The sequence below is a fragment of the Marmota monax genome, unplaced genomic scaffold, assembly GCF_021218885.2.
Source record: "Marmota monax isolate L192 unplaced genomic scaffold, Marmota_monax_Labrador192_F-V1.1 WCK01_AAM20220418_F8-fsc00014, whole genome shotgun sequence".
Lineage (NCBI taxonomy): Eukaryota > Metazoa > Chordata > Mammalia > Rodentia > Sciuridae > Marmota > Marmota monax.
In genome coordinates, this window is record NW_026695222.1 from 1,550,435 (window position 1) to 1,569,885 (window position 19,451).

Below are 19,451 nucleotides of genomic sequence, written 5' to 3' on the forward strand. Positions count from 1 at the left end.
TCTGATGAAATGCAGGACAATGACACCTTGAAAGGTGGTGACAGTATATCCACTTGAAAAGTAATTGCTCCTGGCTTCACGCACAGTAACTTCAAGATGAAAAATACATTCAGAATAGCAAATGCCAAGAATGCTTCTAATACAACTTGAGTAGTCCCTTATCACTTTAGGGAAGCAAGTAGGATAAAAATATGAGCCCAAAGTATTATTTATTGTATCAGAATTTAGTGTTTGTTCAGTATTCTATATTCTGCTCTCACTCTTTCTCCTTCCCTCAATCCTTAACATATCCATTAATCTAAATTTTATTTTATCATTCATTATGCCCTATGTATGTAACCCTAAACCACATATTGTTTAGTTTTGAGTTTATTAAAAGGATATCCTCCTGTGCCTATTTTCTGTGGGACTTCCCTTTTTTCACTAAATGTATTTATATTTTTATTCATCCAAATGTTATAAGAGCTGAACTTCATTAATTTTCACTACTATGTAGTATTCTATTTTACAAATATTTTACAATACTTTGTGTTGACTCATGGTCCAGATGTGACGTGTGTTACAAATATCTTCTTCCAGTTTAGAATGTATCCTTATTTTTCCTCTAGAATCTTTGATAACCAGAAGTTCTTAATTTTAATTTAGTCAAAATTATCACCTTTTTAAAAAATTTAGAATCCTGTGACTTATTTAAAAGAGTCATTCTTCTCCAAAGTTATCTTTTTCTAAGTAATTTTAAGTAATTTGGCCTTTACATTTAAATCTTCTGGTCTTCAAAAATATGTCTTTGTAGAGGCTATTTTATTAAGTACATGCAAACTTACAATTTTATTTTCCTGTTTTAAATTTTTATAATTCTCAAACAACCTCTGACTGTGCTTTTTGTCTTAAAATCTTTTTGATCATTAATACAATTATACCAGACCTCTTTTGGTAATGTTTGCCTTGTGTATTTTTCCCATATCTTCATATTCAAATGTTCCATGCTCTTATAATTTGATTGTACATCATAAAAGTAAGTAGGTGATTTTTCTTTAATGCATGTTTAGCATGCCTGAGGCCCTGGATTAAATCTGCAGCAAAATAAAACAAAACAAAAACTGAAATTGTTGATGAAATTGTAAACTTTCAGTTAGGATTCTTTCTATATATAAGTAAAAGCACAGAGGATGCCAACCTATAAAAAGTACAGATTGGATTATGTCACATAATTGATCATTATCATAAAGATGACTCAGCAGCTTTGAAAGAAGTTTAATCTAGAAGCTTAATCTCTATCTTGATTCTTTTAGAACAACTTGTGCAGACAGAGTCCTAAAAATGAACTGTTTGTTGGATCCTTTCAATTCATATGAAGAAAAATCCTCCAAATAGAAACAAAAATGGTTCTATCAAATCTTATATTTAACAGTATGTCACACTGGGGACTTATCTAAGCCAAGGGAATACCTAGTTATTAAAACTTTTTTTAAAATTGTATTTTTCAATTTAGTAAGAAAAAAAGTGCCCTTGTGGAACTAGAGAGGACCTTGGAGAGATGCCCCCCCCACCAAGCAATCCCCAATGCACACATTTTCTACCAGCAAATATTTTCTACCAGGAAGATTGTTCAAACCTCAGTTCTGGTTCTGCACGTCTTAGCCCATGGAAAAAAATAAAGGATTACTCAGAATGAATCAAAGCTTCATGCTGGTAGGTTCTAAAGGAGGCTTCCAGTTTGGGGTCATCACATCAAGGGGTATCACTGGCTCCTGGCTATTTGAAGATGTCCATGGCTGGGTTGACTCCACAGGCCTTTCATCTCCCAACAGCCTAACCTAGCCGTGTTCACATAGACATCCCAGAGAGCAAGATGAGCTACCCTAATATGCAGATACTTTGAGAGCCTCTTCCTGTGTTTCCCTTGATTCCATCCCATAGTCCCAAATAAGTCACATAACTGGGCTTAGAATCAGATAAGGCAGACACCAGAAGGCTCAGGGCCAGGGTGAGGGTACTTGTAATGATGAAGCAGCAGGACCATTAATTCAATCAATCTACCACAGAGACCAATTTCCTTCCCTGGCTAGGAAATATGGGAAATGAACAAAACAATAAGCTGTTTTTTTGTTTTTTTTTTTTCCTTACAGGGACTGACAGAGAATCATTGTCCCCAGGGAAAAGCGAGTTTCAGCTCAGGCAGGACCTCTGTGAAGGACAGGCTTGCCCTTTAGCCTGGGCACCTCACCAATCTTCGCTTGCTTTTTGAAGAGCTGGAACTTCTAATTGCCTAGAATCAATTTTAACAAGGAGAAAGAAGCAACCCACAAGAGCAGAGTCCTTTGTCTTACATCACATTTGTGACAGAAGCAACCAGAAAAAGTGACATTACCCATAAAGGAATGGCGTATTTCTAAAAAGGGATATAAAGCAATTTGGGGAATAAGACAGGTCCCTTGTAACTGCTATTAGGGAATTGTTGATCCTTGATTTGCATAAGCTGTGGGTATCTCCATTGAATTTTAGAAAAATTTCATATTAAGAAATACAGATACATGGTTGGGAACAGCTAGATTTCTGAGGCACCGTAACAAAATACTAAAAAGCCATTTTGAGATATTGCAATGAATTCATGATTTCCATCTTTTGTATTTGGGTACATTGACTTCATTGTTTTTTTGTTTTGTTTTGTTTTTTGTACATGTGTGACAGTCACATCACAAACTTGATATATAGTTTTAGCTTATTTAGGTTAGATCCCCAGAGTTACATTGATGCATGTTTTTGCATTCACTGTTAGAAAACAGGGCAATAAATCCGAGGGGTTTCAGACCTAACCTGTGCTGCCATAGCAGAATGAAAAGCTAGATATTCTGCACATATTTTAAGCTGCCTCCTTCCTTAATGCATTGTGTCATGTGCTTAGCAGTTATTCCCATAGAAGATAGGCTTTCAGTGTGCATGTCAGCTTGAGGGAAACCACGCTCCTATGTATTAGCTGCTCATTCCTTTAATCCTGTTAGAATTTAATTTTTCTTGATTGAATGTGGTGTTATCACCAGGTGCTGAGTGGCCCTTTCCTATCAGTACATATAAATCCTGTTAGTCCTTCCCAGACTCAGGGTGTTCCAGACTCTTCTGAGGTCACACTGATCCTAAGGAGCATTTGCTCTCAGGTTTGTTGCACAAAGAGAGAGAAAGTGAAACTTCAATCTATGGATATTTGTGCCTGGGAGAATACCAGCAGTTTTCAGTAGTTTCTGCATTAACTAATGTATTTAAAGACATTTTTTTAAAGTCTTAAATTGTGAGATGTTTTTCATTGATTAACAACGTCCTTACCCATACTATTATATCAGGTGTTCTGTTCTTCCAAATTTACTAAAGAAAGCATGTCTTCTTTATATGTGTGACCTGGATTCACATGCTTATCCCAGGAAACTTTCTGGCAATTATTAGGATTTGTAATGAAATCAGTTCTCTAAGATCCCAAGCTCTTTGGTTTTCTGTAAGAGAGACTGTTTCTCCAGGCTTGTTCTCTCTGCTCCTCTTCTGTTGGCCATTTCCTGCTAATTATCTTCCTTGAACAACCACAAGAAAGGCATTTCTGATCATAGTGAGTGAGTTTTGCCTTGTTAGCACCTCTAATTATTTTTTTTCAAAAGTTTAAGAAGAAATTATTGGAGAAATTGACATGTTTGTGGTATCTGCAGATTTCAGATATTAATTAAAACAAATCCACCTTGTTACTAACAATCAAGAGGTACGATTCTACTGATAGCATTTTAAAGGTTTAATTTAACTATTTTGCTGGCATCAATTTGGTTACAAAAGTGGTCCAAATATTCTGCAGCATGCTATGATTTACAGATAATTAAGATGCTTTCCCTTATAAGAGTTTACTTCAGAATTTTTTCAAGGATGTCAGACTCAAAAACATTCAGGTCAGCTTAGGATTAAAAAAAAAAAAACTGGGCCCCCTGGCCATGTGTAGATCTCAGCCCCAGTGGAAGGAGGAGGGGGAGGCCAGCTTTAGTAACAGCCATCTTTTCTGCATTGGAATGTCACTCTATAGTGAATGTCTACTGCTGTCAAGATTTCTGAATTTCCAAGAGGTGCGGGAGTTTGGGATTTGTTTGCACTATTTCCTAATTTATAAATGTCAACAAACGTTTTAATGAAAAGACATTTTGAGGTTATGAACAGGGTTTAGCCTTCTCTTATACCCATTTGCAAAGAAGAGTTGTAGATCCAATTATCACCAGCAATTGGCAGGGCTCTTCTTATTGTCTGTTTTGGGACTGATTTTCTACTCTTCATTGGACCAGATCCTACACACCCCCTGTTCACATCTTGAACTGCAGACTGGTGCCATCACTTGGCCAGAAAGCTAATATTTAACACCTAGCTTAAATGAGATAAGGTAAGTCAACCCAGAGGATAATAAAAAGAGGAAATGGAAAGCCAGAACCTGCTGATGAGAGATGGACAGCGAAGCTGTGGGAGGATAAATCACCCTACCTCAGTATGCTTCTTTGGAATATTTAGAGTTGGTTATTCAGAGAAACTGCAGACCTCTGCAGATACAGGAATGGCTCTGGAAGGCTGCCCTTTTGTAAGAGAAATTTTCATATGTAAAGGAAATCTACATTAGTGAAGTAAACAGCCAGGAAATATAGTCTTTCTATCTCCTACTCTTCTTTCTGCTTAGGAAGGATCTTTTAACAGAATAAGACACTGGGAACCAGACAGTATCACTGGTGGCTGTATCTGGGGGACTATCTGCATAAGAAGAAAGTCCCTGCTCACTGTGTACCTCCAACTCTAACTTTCTATAGCCTGCTACCCCTTTCCTTCCCCCTACAAGCCAAGCCCCTATCTCTTTGGTTGTCCATGAGGTTCAGATATTCATTTGACTCTCACACTCTATATGTTGCTCTAATGTTAATGTGCATTAATACATTTGTCACTTTTTTCTTTTAATCTGTCAGTTTATCTCATAGACTAAAATTATTGAACCTTCATAAGGAAAAAGGCACATTTGAAACTTCCCTATGCAACTAATGTTAGCATCTTCTTGGAAAGAAAAAAAATAATAATTTTTTCTCGACCCTTATAAATTCATAATGGAAATGGACCCACTGTATCAAATGAGGAGATTAACAAAATAAAAATTTTAAAAAAGTGTTAAGATGCATATCTTGGGCTGTGATTGTGGTTCAGCAGTAGAGTGCTCGCCTAGCATGTATGATGACCTGGTTTGATCCTCAGCACCACATGCAAATAAATAAATAAAATAAAGGTATTGTGTCCACTTACAACTGAATATATATATATATATATATATATATATATATGTATATATATATATATATACACACACACACATATATATATATATGCATTTATTATTTTTCCATGCCTGTTAGTAATTATATATATTATATAATTTAATATATATATATATATATACATATATATATTTAAACAGATGCATATCTCACATTTTCAAGAGAGATACCAAGTGAATGAATAGTTTTCATAGAGATAATTTTGGATGTCAACTTATAAAGCATCTTCAACAAAGAATAATTTCTGAGAGTAACAGACAAAGGAAAATGACTTTGAGTCTCTAGGGGTGATAACTGGTAGGAAGGCTAATAAATGGCAGATAGAGATCTGTAATAGTAAAGAGAGTAAAGTTTGCTTAGATAGATTCCTTTGGTGCCATCTCATAGGATTTGAAGTTACCTTCAGTGGTTAACCTTGTCCTCCCTGGTAGGAGGAGATGGGATATCTTTTGCCTTCAGAAATTTATGTCCTGCTTTGAGGCACACAGGTGGAGGGCAGAGAGCTTCCCTGCATCTACTTCTTGCTGTCATTTGACAAGCTTTATGCTCAAGAAGCATATTTTGAGTTGGCTTATTCAGGTCTCCTACACTCTAAACAGGGTAAGAAATGTGGAGATAGAGTACTGTTTTGTAAAACAAAGCAGAAATGAGGAAATAGGAGACCTGGGAGGGAAGAATCCTCAGATCGCAGTGGTTTTCCAGTTCTTAGATTATTTTTGATGGAAGGTAGGGTGCATTTTCTGCATTAGGGTTTTATTATTTTTCCATGCCTATTGGTAATTGTTCTTCTTTTATGTAACTGATAATATGTGACAATATTGGGAAAAATACATGAGGCAAATTTTAACTGAAAGTTATCTGCTATAATTATATTAAAATGAGTTTAGCCAGGCATGGTGATTCAAGCCTGTAATCCTAGTAGCTACAGAAGCTGAGGCAGGAGGATTGCAAGTTCAAAGCCAGCCTCAGCAACTTAGTGAGGCCCTAAATAATTAGCAAGACCCTGTCCCTAAATAAAATATAATAAGGGCTAGGGATGTAGTTTAGTGGTTAAGATCCCTGGGTTCAATTCCTTGTAACCAAAAATAAGTAAATAAAATAAAATGAGTTTAAAAGACCTTAACACAAACATCAGAGTTAAGAGTGAGAAAGGTTCTTTGTTTGACGATATTGTGGTTTAGATCTAGAATGTCACCCAAGGCTCCTGTGTCAAAAGCTTGGTCCCCAATGCAGCAATATTCAGTATTAAGTGGAGCTTTTGGGAAGTGATTATAACACAAGGATGCTAAGTTCCTCAGTGGATTAATCCAGTGATGCATTCATATTATTTTGAATGGATTATAAGGAGATGATGGCAACTGTAGGAGGTGGGACGCAGTTGAAGAGAGTGAGTCCTTGGGGCCCTGTCCTTGGATATCATATCTGATTCCTGACCCCTTCTTGTTCCTCTGCTTCCAAGCCACAATGAGGTAAGCAATTTTGCTCTGTCACATCCTTCCACCAGAAACAGTGGAGCCAACCATGGACTTGAACCTCTGAGACTGTAAGCCAAAATAAGTATTGCCTCCTTTCAGTTGTTTTTCTCAGATATTAAGTTATAGTGATAAAAAGAAAACTGACTTACACAAATAATTTTAAAAAAAGTTAAACAGGAAAATTTGGAATTCTAAATACTAAATCCAAAATTAAAATACTGATTAAAGCTGGAGTCTGCTCTTGCTCAGATGTTAAAGGTAGCTGACATATATTTAATTCAAGAGGGAAAATAGAGGACACAGAGACTAATCCACAAAGTTACAACTATCTTATATTTGATAAAGGGGCTAAAAGCATGCAATGGAGGAAGGATAGCATCTTCAACAAATGGTGCTGGGAAAACTGGAAATCCATATGCAACAAAATGAAACTGAATCCCCTTCTCTCACCATGCACAAAATTTAACTCAAAATGGATCAAGGAGCTTGATATCAAATCAGAGACTCTGCGTCTGATAGAAGAAAAAGTTGGCTCCAATCTACATATTGTGGGGTCAGGCTCCAAATTCCTTAATAGGACACCCATAGCACAAGAGTTAATAATAAGAATCAACAAATGGGACTTACTTAAACTAAAAAGTTTTTTTTTTTTTTTTCTCAGCAAGAGAAACAATAAGAGAGGTAAATAGGGAACCTACATCATGGGAACAAATTTTTACTCCTCACACTTCAGATAGAGCCCTAATATCCAGAGTATACAAAGAACTCAAAAAATTAAACGATAAGATAACAAATAACCCAATCAAAAATGGGCCAAGGACCTGAACAGACACTTCTTAGAGGAGGACATACAATCAATCAACAAGTACATGAAAAAATGCTCACCATCTCTAGCAGTCAGAGAAATGCAAATCAAAACCACCCTAAGATACCATCTCACTCCAGTAAGATTGACAGCCATTATGAAGTCAAACAACAACAAGTGCTGGCGAGGATGTGGGGAAAAGGGTACTCTTGTACATTGCTGGTGGGACTGCAAATTGGTGTGGCCAATTTGGAAAGCAGTATGGAGATTCCTGGGAAAGCTGGGAATGGAACCACCATTTGACCCAGCTATTCCCCTTCTCGGTCTACTCCCTGAAGACCTTAAAAGAGCGTACTACAGGGATACTGCCACATCGATGTTCATAGCAGCACAATTCACAATAGCTAGACTGTGGAACCAACCCAGATGCCCTTCAATAGATGAATGGATAAAAAAATGTGGCATTTATACACAATGGAGTATTACTCTGCAATAAAAAATGACAAAATCATGGAATTTGCAGGGAAATGGATGGCATTAGAGCAGATTATGCTAAGTGAAGCTAGCCAATCCCTAAAAAACAAATGCCAAATGTCTTCTTTGATATAATGAGAGCAACCAAGAACAGAGCAGGGAGGAAGAGCAGGAGGAAAAGATTAACATTAAACAGAGACATGAGGTGGGAGGGAAAGGGAGAGAAAAGGGAAATTGCATGGAAATGGAAGGAGACCCTCATTGTTATACAAAATTACATATAAGAGGTTGTGAGGGGAATGGGAAAAAAACAAGGAGAGAAATGAATTACAGTAGATGGGGTAGAGAGAGAAGATGGGAGGGGAGGGGAGGGGGGATAGTAGAGGATAGGAAAGGTAGCAGAATACAACAGACACTAGTATGGCAGTACGTAAAAACGTGGATGTGTAACCGATGTGATTCTGCAATCTGTATTTGGGGTAAAAATGGGAGTTCAAAACCCACTTGAATCTAATGTATGAAATATGATATGTCAAGAGCTTTGTAATGTTTGAACAACCAATAAAAATAAATAAATAAAAAAAGGAAAAAGTGGGAGATTACAGATTCAGGCAGACTGACTTTGGTTTCCCCAGTTAGTTGTAAATAGTTATTATAATATATTATAATATAATATGTTTCTGATCTCACTGATTTATGGATTATTTTCTTTGGAGAAAGTTAAAACCTCATGATACCCATATAACTTTGCAAATAATTGCATATAACCTGGTAACCAGTAACTGGGTTTCAAATATATAATGTACTACATGACAGAAGAAAAAGGGAAAATATATCAATGTCACTCATAGAAGGAGATTTTAATGCAGATATCTCAATATATTAGAAAATAACCAGATAAAACATTACTAAAGAAAAGTAAATATGATGAATGAATTTGACCCAATTGGTGGGTATGCTGTATCCTTTACCACCTTCAATAATACCACTTTTGAATGCACAAGAAACATTTATCAAAGTGGATCTCATGCCTGCCACATCTAAACAAATTTCATGGGATTAAAATCAAGTATAGTGTGTTTTATGGTCAGAATAGAATTCAGCTAGCAATCAATAACAACAAGAAAAAGGAAAATATCATGTGTGTGGAAATTAAATAATAAATTTCTAATTTATCCATGGCTAACTGAGAAACAGAAAGTTCTCTGAAATTGAAATTTAGGGAGCATAATTCAATCTATGACTAAAGGGGAGTTTATAGCAATATTTATACGCAGAAGAGAAGAAAAACTGAAAATTGACTATCTAAACATCATCTCAAGAAGTTAGAAAAGAATATCAAATTAAATGTGAAGTAGAAGGATGGAAGTAATAATAATTGGGTAAGAACTTAAGGAAATGGAAAATAAATACAATATAGAGGGGATTGACAAAGCCAAGAGTTGCTATTTTTAGAAAGACTAATGAAATCACTGAACCTCTGGCAAGACAGATTCAGAAACAATGAAAGAGGTACAAAGCACTCATGTACAGAAGGAAAACTGGGACACCATTATAAATAAAAAATAACAGGAGAATATTATAAAACTCTGACCAAATCTGCTACAAAAAGAGACATCTTTAGTGGCTCTTATCAAAAGGTAGGAATGGTGGAAAGAATCTGACCAAACTATCCTATCTACATATATTAATGTACCACAGTGAATTTCACCTTTTCATCCATAATGCACTAATCCTAAAATTAAAAAATAAACAGAAGGTCAGTAGAGTGGAAGAAAGGAAAACAGGGATGGAAAAGTAGAAGGAAAGGGGAATTACTGGGGACTGAATTGGAGCAAATTATATTCCATGCATGTTTATCAAAACAAACCCTAATATATATTTAAGTGTAATGAACAAAAGAAAAAAATTTTAATATGAAAGAACATTTCCACAAAGAAAACTTCTTACTTCAATTTGCTTCACTTGTGATTTCTACCAAATATCCAAGGGAGAAGTAATGTCAACCTTATGTAAATTATGGCCAGATAATAGTGAAAAAAAAAGAAGAAGAAGAAACTCATTTTACTTTGTTTTTTCTTCCCCACCAGAATAGCCTTGACACTAAAACCCAGTAAGACAATAAAGAAAGAAAAAGTATAGCCCAAGTTCTCCCATGAACATGAACACAAATATAAACAAAATAACAATAAAAACCTGGTAATATATAAATAGAATAATTATATAATTAGAATATATTATTAGAATAAAGATAGAACATGACAAAGTGAGGGCTGTCCCAAGAATGTGTGGGTGGCTCACCTTCAAAGCTGAAGCATATAATTCACAATAGGAAAAAAAGAAAAGAAAAAGTATCTCAGAGGATGCTGAGAAAGCCTCTGACAAAACTCAATATTCACAATAAAAACTATAGGGGGCTAGGAATAGAAGGGAGCATTTTAATCTAAGAGTGTCTGAATAAGCTTTTCCCGTGATATTGGGGAAAGATACATGCTATCACAACTTCTAATCTTCACTGTACTGGAGACCTAGTCAGTTCAGTAGGAAAGAAGTTTTTACAAAGGTGAAATAATAAGAAAGAAGAAATAAAACATTCATTACTTGTAGATGGAATGATTGTGTGCATAGAAAATCCACTATAATCTACAAATAACCTGTTCGTATTCCTAAGTGGCTATAACAAGGTTACTGAACAATATATCAATTTACGGCATCATTTGCATTCTATATTCTATCAAGAAACAATTAGGAAATGATTTTTAATTTATATCTGTCACCTAAACATTGAAGATCCTGAATATTCCTGCTAGATTAGTTTTCCTTTTATGATGGAGATCATAAGATCAATACTTTGTAAACACCGTTCACATCTTTGGTGTATTTAAGATTTCATTCCTTCAACATATACTTTCTTTTGCTATTGCTGTCAAGAAGTGTAGGTATTTTTGCAAACTCTTTCATAAACACTGCCATTTGAAAAATGTTAAGAAAAGGATATAGCCAGGCATGCAACACATGCCTATAATCCCAGCAACTCAGGAGACTGAGGCAGGATCACAAGTTCAAGGCCAATCTCACTAACTTAGAGAGACTCCAAACAACCCTCTCTTAAAACAAAAAATAAAGAAGTTTGGGGATGTAAAAGTGCAGTGTTAAAGCACCACTGGGTTCAATCCTTAGTACCAAACAGGAAAAAAAAAAAAAGAAGAAGAAGGAAAGAAAAAAGGACAGTGTTTACAACAGGTGGGTGCCTCTATTCTCAACTTCTTGGGAGGCAGAGTCAGGAGCATCAGTTGAGCCCAGAAGTTCAAGATCAGCCTAGGCAATATAGAAGAATACTGTGAGAGATACTATTTTCTTATATTAAAAAATTCAACATATCTCAGAAGTTAATACTTCTCAAATTAATCTAAAGCTCAAATAAAATTTCAGTAAAACTATCAGATATTTTGAAGGAAAATTCAAAGCTGATATATGAAAATGGGGCAATGGGTTAGGAACAAGAATGAACAAGATAATCTGAAAGAACAGCCTTTTGGATGTGAGGTCTTATACTACTTCTTATCAAGAGAAAATATCAGTAAGGCAGAGAGATTGTTTGAAGAATAGATAAATAGACCAATGCGACAATTTGGGATTCAAAAGCAGATCCATGCATTGATTTATGTCAACATTGACACTGTAGAATAGAGAGTGAAGAATGTCCTTTTCAATTACTGGTATTGGGTCAATTAAATAAACATATGGAAAACCATACATTTTCCCCTGCAATCATTTACAGAAAATCAATTCAAGAGTGATCACGATCATAAAAGAAAATATAAAAAATGGTAAAACAATAAAACTTCTAGAACATAATGAGGGAGAATGCATTCATAAAACTGGGGTAGAAAATAATTTCTTAATCAAGAAACACTAACCATGAAGAAATAGATGTATTGATGGGCAATATAGCTCAGCGGTAGAGAATACGCACCAGGTTCTTGGTTCAACCCCAATTGCCAATTAAAAAAAAAAAGATGAATAAATTAACCTTTTTGTCATCAAAACATACAAGAAGATAAAAAAGCAAGCAAGAGAGTGGATAAAGAAAGATGCTTACAAAACTTTTATCAATAAAGAACTTTCCTTTATAGGGTACAAATGTTTTTTTAAAACCAGTAAGAAAAATCAAACAATCCAATGGAAAACTGGGCAAAATCTTTGTATGGTTATTTTGCAAAAACCTACCCAGAGGACCATTAAACATATGAAAAGTGCATAAACTTATTACTCATTGTGGAAATACAAATTAATACCATATTGAGATTTATATACTCTTGGAGTTACCTAAAATCATCCATGTGACAATATCCAGTGTTGTAGATATATAGAGAGCAGCTGGATCCCTTCTGGCTATGAAGACCTATAATACTATCTCTAATCAAGAGAAAATACCAGTAAGGCAGAGCCTAATTGTTTAAAGAATAGATAGATGGAACAATGCAATCGATGGGCCTGTAAACAACTAATAGATGTAAAAACAAACAAACAAAAAAAGAATAGTACACCCACTTTGGAAACTGGGAGTTTCTCATAAAATCAAGCATATATTTAACCCATGTGACCTAGCAATTATACTCCTAGACATTTATTAAACAGTAACATACACCAAAATGCTCATATGAAAATGGTTACACCAGCATTATGCATAATATCCTCAAACATAAAACAAGTCAAACGCTGATCAGTATTAAGACATATAAACAATTTGAGTTATATCCATGTACGTAAGCATTGCCTAGCAAAGAAAAGAAATGAACTATCATTACTTGTTTTAACCTGGATAGATCTGATAAACTTGAAGTTGAACAGAAGAAACTAGTCACAAATGAGAACATACTCTATCAGCCCCTTCCTGTAAAGGTTGAAAGCAGGATTGGAAGATATTCCCTATGGGGAAGACTGAGGATAGTGACTGGCAGGTTCACAGAGTATCCTATGGAATTGAATCTCTTCTTCCCTTTGACACAGACAAGTTCACTTTGTGATAGTTCACTGATAATTCGTATCATTTGCTCACTTTTCTTAGTATATGACACATTTTGAAAATATTTGAAAAAAATGTTTTCATGAATAAAATTATGTATCGAATTGAGGTTAAAAGTTTAAAATTATCCTATTACAAGTGTTAGGTAAAGGTTTACAAAAATAGTGAGGAATATACAGTCTTGTCAGCAAAAGTATTTTTATGATTGCACAATCCATAAATAAAATAAATAATATAGAATGATATCAGTAATAGTAATATACAAAACAGCATAGAAAACATAATTGTTTAATATGGTTACATCATCCTCTTTTTTGTTTTTGCATTTCTATTTTGTCTGAGCTTCATCCAATGTAATCTATTTTACTGTAGTTGGTCATATACTTAATTCTAAAAATATGAGTATATATACATATTTATACATATGATAACATTTTCAAGGAATGATGTCCTCACATATCTACCATGATGAGGAATTTGTAAGCAAGCACTCTACAAATACATCTGAGAAATTACATTGTAAATCAAAATTTTACTTATCTAAGCAGTGAGCATATATTAAATTAGAGATAATACCATGCTATTAAAAGGATCAATAATGTCACAAAGACTCATGTTATAATCATGATTATATATTTATTAGTTGTCTTACTTTGTTCAAGTGTTTAATCTTTCTTCTTCTTCTCTTTTTATTTTTTTAATAGTACTATAGATTGAACCAAGGGACTTGTACAAGGTAGGCAAGCATTCTACCATTAATGTACACCCCAATTCTCCTCATCTATTCTACAAAAACATGCAGCAATTCCCCTAATTACTAATATTATGATGAGTAAATTAACTATCAGACCCAAGAGTACTTTAACACATGCCTGACACATAGTTGATTAATAAACACTACCTCTTTATCCAACTCTTCCCTTGTTATTCTGAATAACTGTCACCTAGGGTAGGAAATGATGTTTGTATGAAACCCTACCAAGAAAAGAGTGGAAAGATAGTTCTCAATACCTAGAACACGCAATGTACCTCCCTGTTACAGTCTTCTTCAAATATAAATAACATTCCCTGGCCTTTTACATACCATGACACAGATTTATTTGGACATTATTTAATGTAAGTATTTATTTTAGGATTCTTACACTATTGGGTTAACTCAGCAACATTGATTTATAACATGCAATACATTTTCAAATTCTTTCCCCCTCTGTCAACAATATGAATTGTGTCCATGAGAGCTGTGGCTGAAATTGTTATTTCCCTAACTGCTGGTGACATTTTGAAGATGGAAAATATTGACATATCCTATCGCCAACTTGCATTCCTGTTTCTTCCATTATGACACATAAACCTGAAAAATAGCATCATGGCATTATTTGAATAAAGAACCCCACTGCCTCATGAATTACATCTACTCCCTGCCCATTTCTTGCTTGTTGCATTTAACCTGCCTATAGACTCTGTGCCTAGAAGAAGCCATTATGTCTTGCCAAATTATTCACCAGGGTCAACTCTGTGTTCAAATTGCCTTTTCATCTTTCTTAAATTTTACAAAAGGATTTTGGCTTCTTTCCGCTTCAATTTCCTGGTAGCATTACTATTCATTTTTTTATATTTGACATCCCTACAGTGGGTCTGGATTAATGGCCAGCATGATTTGCTCATGTTCTCCCAGCCTTCTGCTCTTGATTGTGAAATTATAGTGGTTTTTTTTATTCCTGCGAAGAAATTAGAATGTGTGCAGTTGTTCAAGTGCCACATTAAAATCACACAACTAAATGAAAAATTAAACTATATTATTTCAAATCATAAACCTCCATTCTCTGGCAATAGTATTGATACTCTGATATTTTTAACATAGTTTAGTGGAAGTGAACCAAAGGTAAAAATTTCCTTTGCATAGGAAATCATCACCTCTTCCCCAAAACAGTGATTATTTTTAATGCTGCTTTATGAACCGTGCCTCAATGGCCTATGAGGGAGGTCAGTCATGGGAACTACCATTGCCTGAATCCAGCCAATTGTTGGGTATTAGTTGGTAAGTAGTTGTTCCCCACTCCCACCTCAAAATGCCCTCAGCTACTTTTCAGAATTTTCTACGGCACTACATCATGGACACTCAACAACTTCATGTCCTGCACCCCACTTTCCTCACTTTTTCTCTAGCAGTTTTCTCAGTGTTCATCATAGATTATCCTATATTCCAATATCAGTGTCTCTGTTGGGTAAGACCACCCCTAGAAGTCTGAGACATATGGGCACTGACCTTATTCTGATTCCTCAGAATACACAGTAGCCAAGCTACAACTTAAAAAAAGGCTCTTATAGTTATACATAATAGTGGGGTTCATTTTGACATAATTATATAGGCATGAAATATAATTTGCTCCCTTTCAGGCCCATGTACTTCCTCGTTCTCTCTCCTTCTCCCTCTCCCTATTCCATTTCATCTACTCTACTTATCTTCCTTCTATTTATTATATTATTTTATATATTATTTTTTATTTAGAGCTTTATAGATATACCTAAAGGTAGAATTTTATGTGATATATTCATAATCTATATAGCATAGTTTGGTCTATTTCATTCCATAAAGTTTCCTCCTAAAGGCAGGGGGATGGCAAGTTTGAGACAAGCCTCAATAACTTAGTGAGAACCTCATCTATTTAGCAAGACCCTATCTCAAAATAAAAAGGTCTGGGGATGCAGTCTGGGGATGCCCTTGGGTTCCAATCCATAGTACAAAAATAAACAAACAAAAAGTCTGTAGAAAGGCCATTACTTTTTAACAAGGACCTTCTGAAGTTTGAAGATAATGGAAGAGAAGCAGAACCTAGAGACAATTTCACAGCAACAAAACAAGCACAGCACCATCTAAAATTTCAATGTACCCTTCCAGGAGTTCATTATAGGAGCAATTCAGATCTCTCCAAATTCTCAAGCAAGAGCCAAATACACAAACTTTGGATTTTAGAGAAATACATAGTCTTCTAAACTTTTCTTTAAAATCTTTGCAGTGGGGCCTGGGGTTATAGTTTAGCCGTAGAGAACTTGCTTCGCACATGCGAGGCACTGGGTTTGATCCTCAGCACCACATAAAAAATAAATAAATAAAATAAATAAAGATGTTGTGTCCATCTTTAAAAAAAACCTCATATGTATCTTAAAAAAATCCTTGAAGTGAGTTGAATGATGGCCCCCCACAGGTTATGTCCACATCCTAATCTATAAAACCTTTGCATATTGCATCATATGGCAAAAGATCCATTTCTATCTTTCAGTATTTCACCATATAATTGTCACCATCATTTAAGAGTGGCATCCTGTTTTTTCAGTCCAAAAATTGACTTATAAGCTTTAAATGGGTAATCTTAGCAGATTTTTTGTCCCATTGCCTATAAGGTAAATAGCAGCAATATATTCGCCAGTGACATATGGATGTGTGTTTATGTTCTGCACAGCAAGTAGCTTGCCAAGAATTCTGGGTGCACTGCATTGTTGGCATATTTCTGAAAGCCAACTTTCATGGTTTGTTTGGACCACTGCAGCACTAAAGGGTAAACACATCCTACATGAGTGGTGCCCAGAACCATGCATCAGATAAATGAAACTAAACCAAAATGGAGCAGATTCTTCAAAGATTAAACTTTGTAAGTCCATACTTGGCAACACTCTAGGAAATTTTCTCAAGCATAATATCTTGACTATAATACACAAATAAATAATAACTAATGTTTGGCTTTATTTTCAGACTGGAAAATGTTTACTAACCTGTCATGAATAAATAATGTGTGTCAACTTGAATTATTTAAATTTTTTAAAGAATTTTTTTCATAACACCTTTATTCTATTTATTTATTTTTACACAAGTATTTCATGTGTCCTAATCTTGCATCAAAGAGAGTTTAGTAAAAATTATTTTTAATAACCCTGGCACATTTCTTTAAAAAAACTTTACATAATGGTCGCATCCCACATTTTTGCAAAAAAAAAAAAATTGGCATAAAATCTGCAACAATTATGTGGTGCAATACAGTACTTGGCAGAAGATGTGTTTATGTTAAGGATATTGAAAGGGGAAGGTTATCCTGGGTGGAACCAGGAGTTGTTTGAGATAGAAACAATCAGAAGAAGACTCACAGAAGAGGAGAAAATGCTGAAACCAATGACCAATGGGGGTAAATATGGGGAGAGTTGAGAATTCAAGTCAAGAAACCAATGACCACCAGAAAAGTCAAGAAAAGTACTCACCTCTGGAGCCTCTGGAGAGAGCATAGCCCTATAAACATCTTGATTTCAGGTTTCTGATCTCGAGAGCTGTAAAATATAGAAAGATTAACCCAATATTTTCCAGAGACTGAGTTCAACACATTCTGTATAAGAGTTTTGACTCTTTCCTGTGAATGGAATTTATTAAATTAGACTCTGAGTTGTTATGACCAGATTCCAGGTCATCAGTGTTTCAAATTAATAAACACTTAGGTGCTGTTTCATTTATCCAGGAAATAATAAACTATGATATTATTAAAGCAGCAGTTGCACTGGACTAGCAGAATTTTTCTGATACTCCTTCTGTCAAGCACCTGCAGAGAAACCAAAGGCCAACTTCCATGAAATAGTGGTGGTCCTGGGAGCCTTCTAAAGCTCTGTCAGTCCTATCCTTTAAAAGATTTAGGGATGGCATTGTTTTTAAATGTAACTGTACCTCATCTGACTCTTCCCACTATCACTCAAGTTCCTCTGACCTTTACCTCAAGCTATTATTATCTTTACAATAGAAATCTGGAAACATGAATGCCATACAAAATAATCAAAATGCATATAGAAGAAAAAGCTTACACAAAAAGAAAGCACAATACCAAATATGGATCAATATTTCATAAACTTTTGATTAAAATAGACCTTGACTTTATTTTTTACAGAGTTTATACACAGAGGAAAATAAGAGGAGAAGACTTTACACAGGTGATTGATCACTAGGATGATTGATAGGAAACATCATTTCCCTTCTGGAGATATCCAACCCCAAGGCTCTGACAAGAGACTCAGAAAAGAACTCACCTTTGGAATATTTCCCCAAAGTTTGGTGTTACTACCCACTTTTGTTGCTAGTTTCTTGCCCACATCCTTTTCAAGAATTAAAATAGAATCTCCATATTCACTTCATTCTATGTCTAAGATTTTACATGTTGCAGATCTGCATCTGAAACCCCATAGCATTTACTAATGATAAAGAGTTACATTTTTACCATTTAAAACATACTTTGCTGGTTTTCCATTTTTTACTACAAGTGGAGCATTCCTTATATGAAATGCATGAAATAAGAAGTAGTTCAGATTTTGTATTTTTCAGATCTTAAAATATTTGCATGTACATAATAAGGTATCTTGGAGATGGGACAAATCTAAACACTTCATATATACCTTGTACACCTACACAAAAGCATTTATATAATATTTTTAATAATTTTGCACATGAAATAGTTTCATGGAATGGAATTTTCCACGTGTGGAATCATATTGGTGCTGAAAAAGTTTGGGAGTTTATATCATTTTGAATTTCAGATTTTTACATTAAGGATGCTCAATCTGTAAAATCATATTTTTGAACTTTTAAAGAACTTTCCTTCATTTTGGTTTCTTTACTAATTATAAGCATGATATCTGTTTGACATTATCTTTCCAAATAACTGCCTTTTAAAAATATAAATGCAATAGGTGGCTTGTGAACACTCAAATCCCTTTCCAGAATCAACACATCCTATTCTCATGGACTTTCCCCCTCTTTTAAAAAAAATGGTTTTAGAAAATAAATTTCATATAAAGAAGACATGAATCTTAAATGTAGATGATTTTTTTCATATGCATGCATATTTGTAACTACTCTTCAGATCAAGACCTAGAATACTCCAAGCACTCCACTTGTTTCCCCTGGGCCCATCCTAATCAGTCATCTCTGAAAGATAATCATTATTCTTTCTGAGTTTTTAAAAAAATCCAAGTAATTCCTATAAACAAATTCTTTCTGAACTTCTTATTTTCGAAAAGGGCCAGATAATCAGGCATAGTTTTCTCTTCTAAAAAAATTATTTTGTCTCATCTCCAAATGTTCTGTTCAGTGAAACATTTGGACCAGCCTTTGCAGGAAACCCACCAGATTGCCAGGTGTGCAAACAAGGCTTGCTGTCTGTGGTTGCCAGGGTCATTCTCCATGGAAAAATTTCCCATGGGTGGAGGGTCTGTTGGCAGGACTCCAGTGCATAATCCAGGACACACCACAAGCCTGGTATTTCACATTTTTTCCCAACAGTTTCCCAGCTTTGCCCTTGAATTACAGT

The 19,451-nt window shown here is 34.9% G+C and overlaps 1 long non-coding RNA gene across 1 annotated transcript in view; it reads right to left on the minus strand.

Annotated features, from left to right (window-relative positions):
* LOC131423791 (uncharacterized) overlaps positions 1–17,430 on the minus strand; it is a 68,795-nt gene extending 51,365 nt beyond the window's left edge. The window contains exon 1 of the long non-coding RNA XR_009225844.1: positions 17,365–17,430. This is a non-coding gene — a long non-coding RNA (uncharacterized LOC131423791). The remainder of the gene's footprint in view (positions 1–17,364) is intronic.
* Between the last annotated feature and the right edge of the window lie 2,021 nt (positions 17,431–19,451).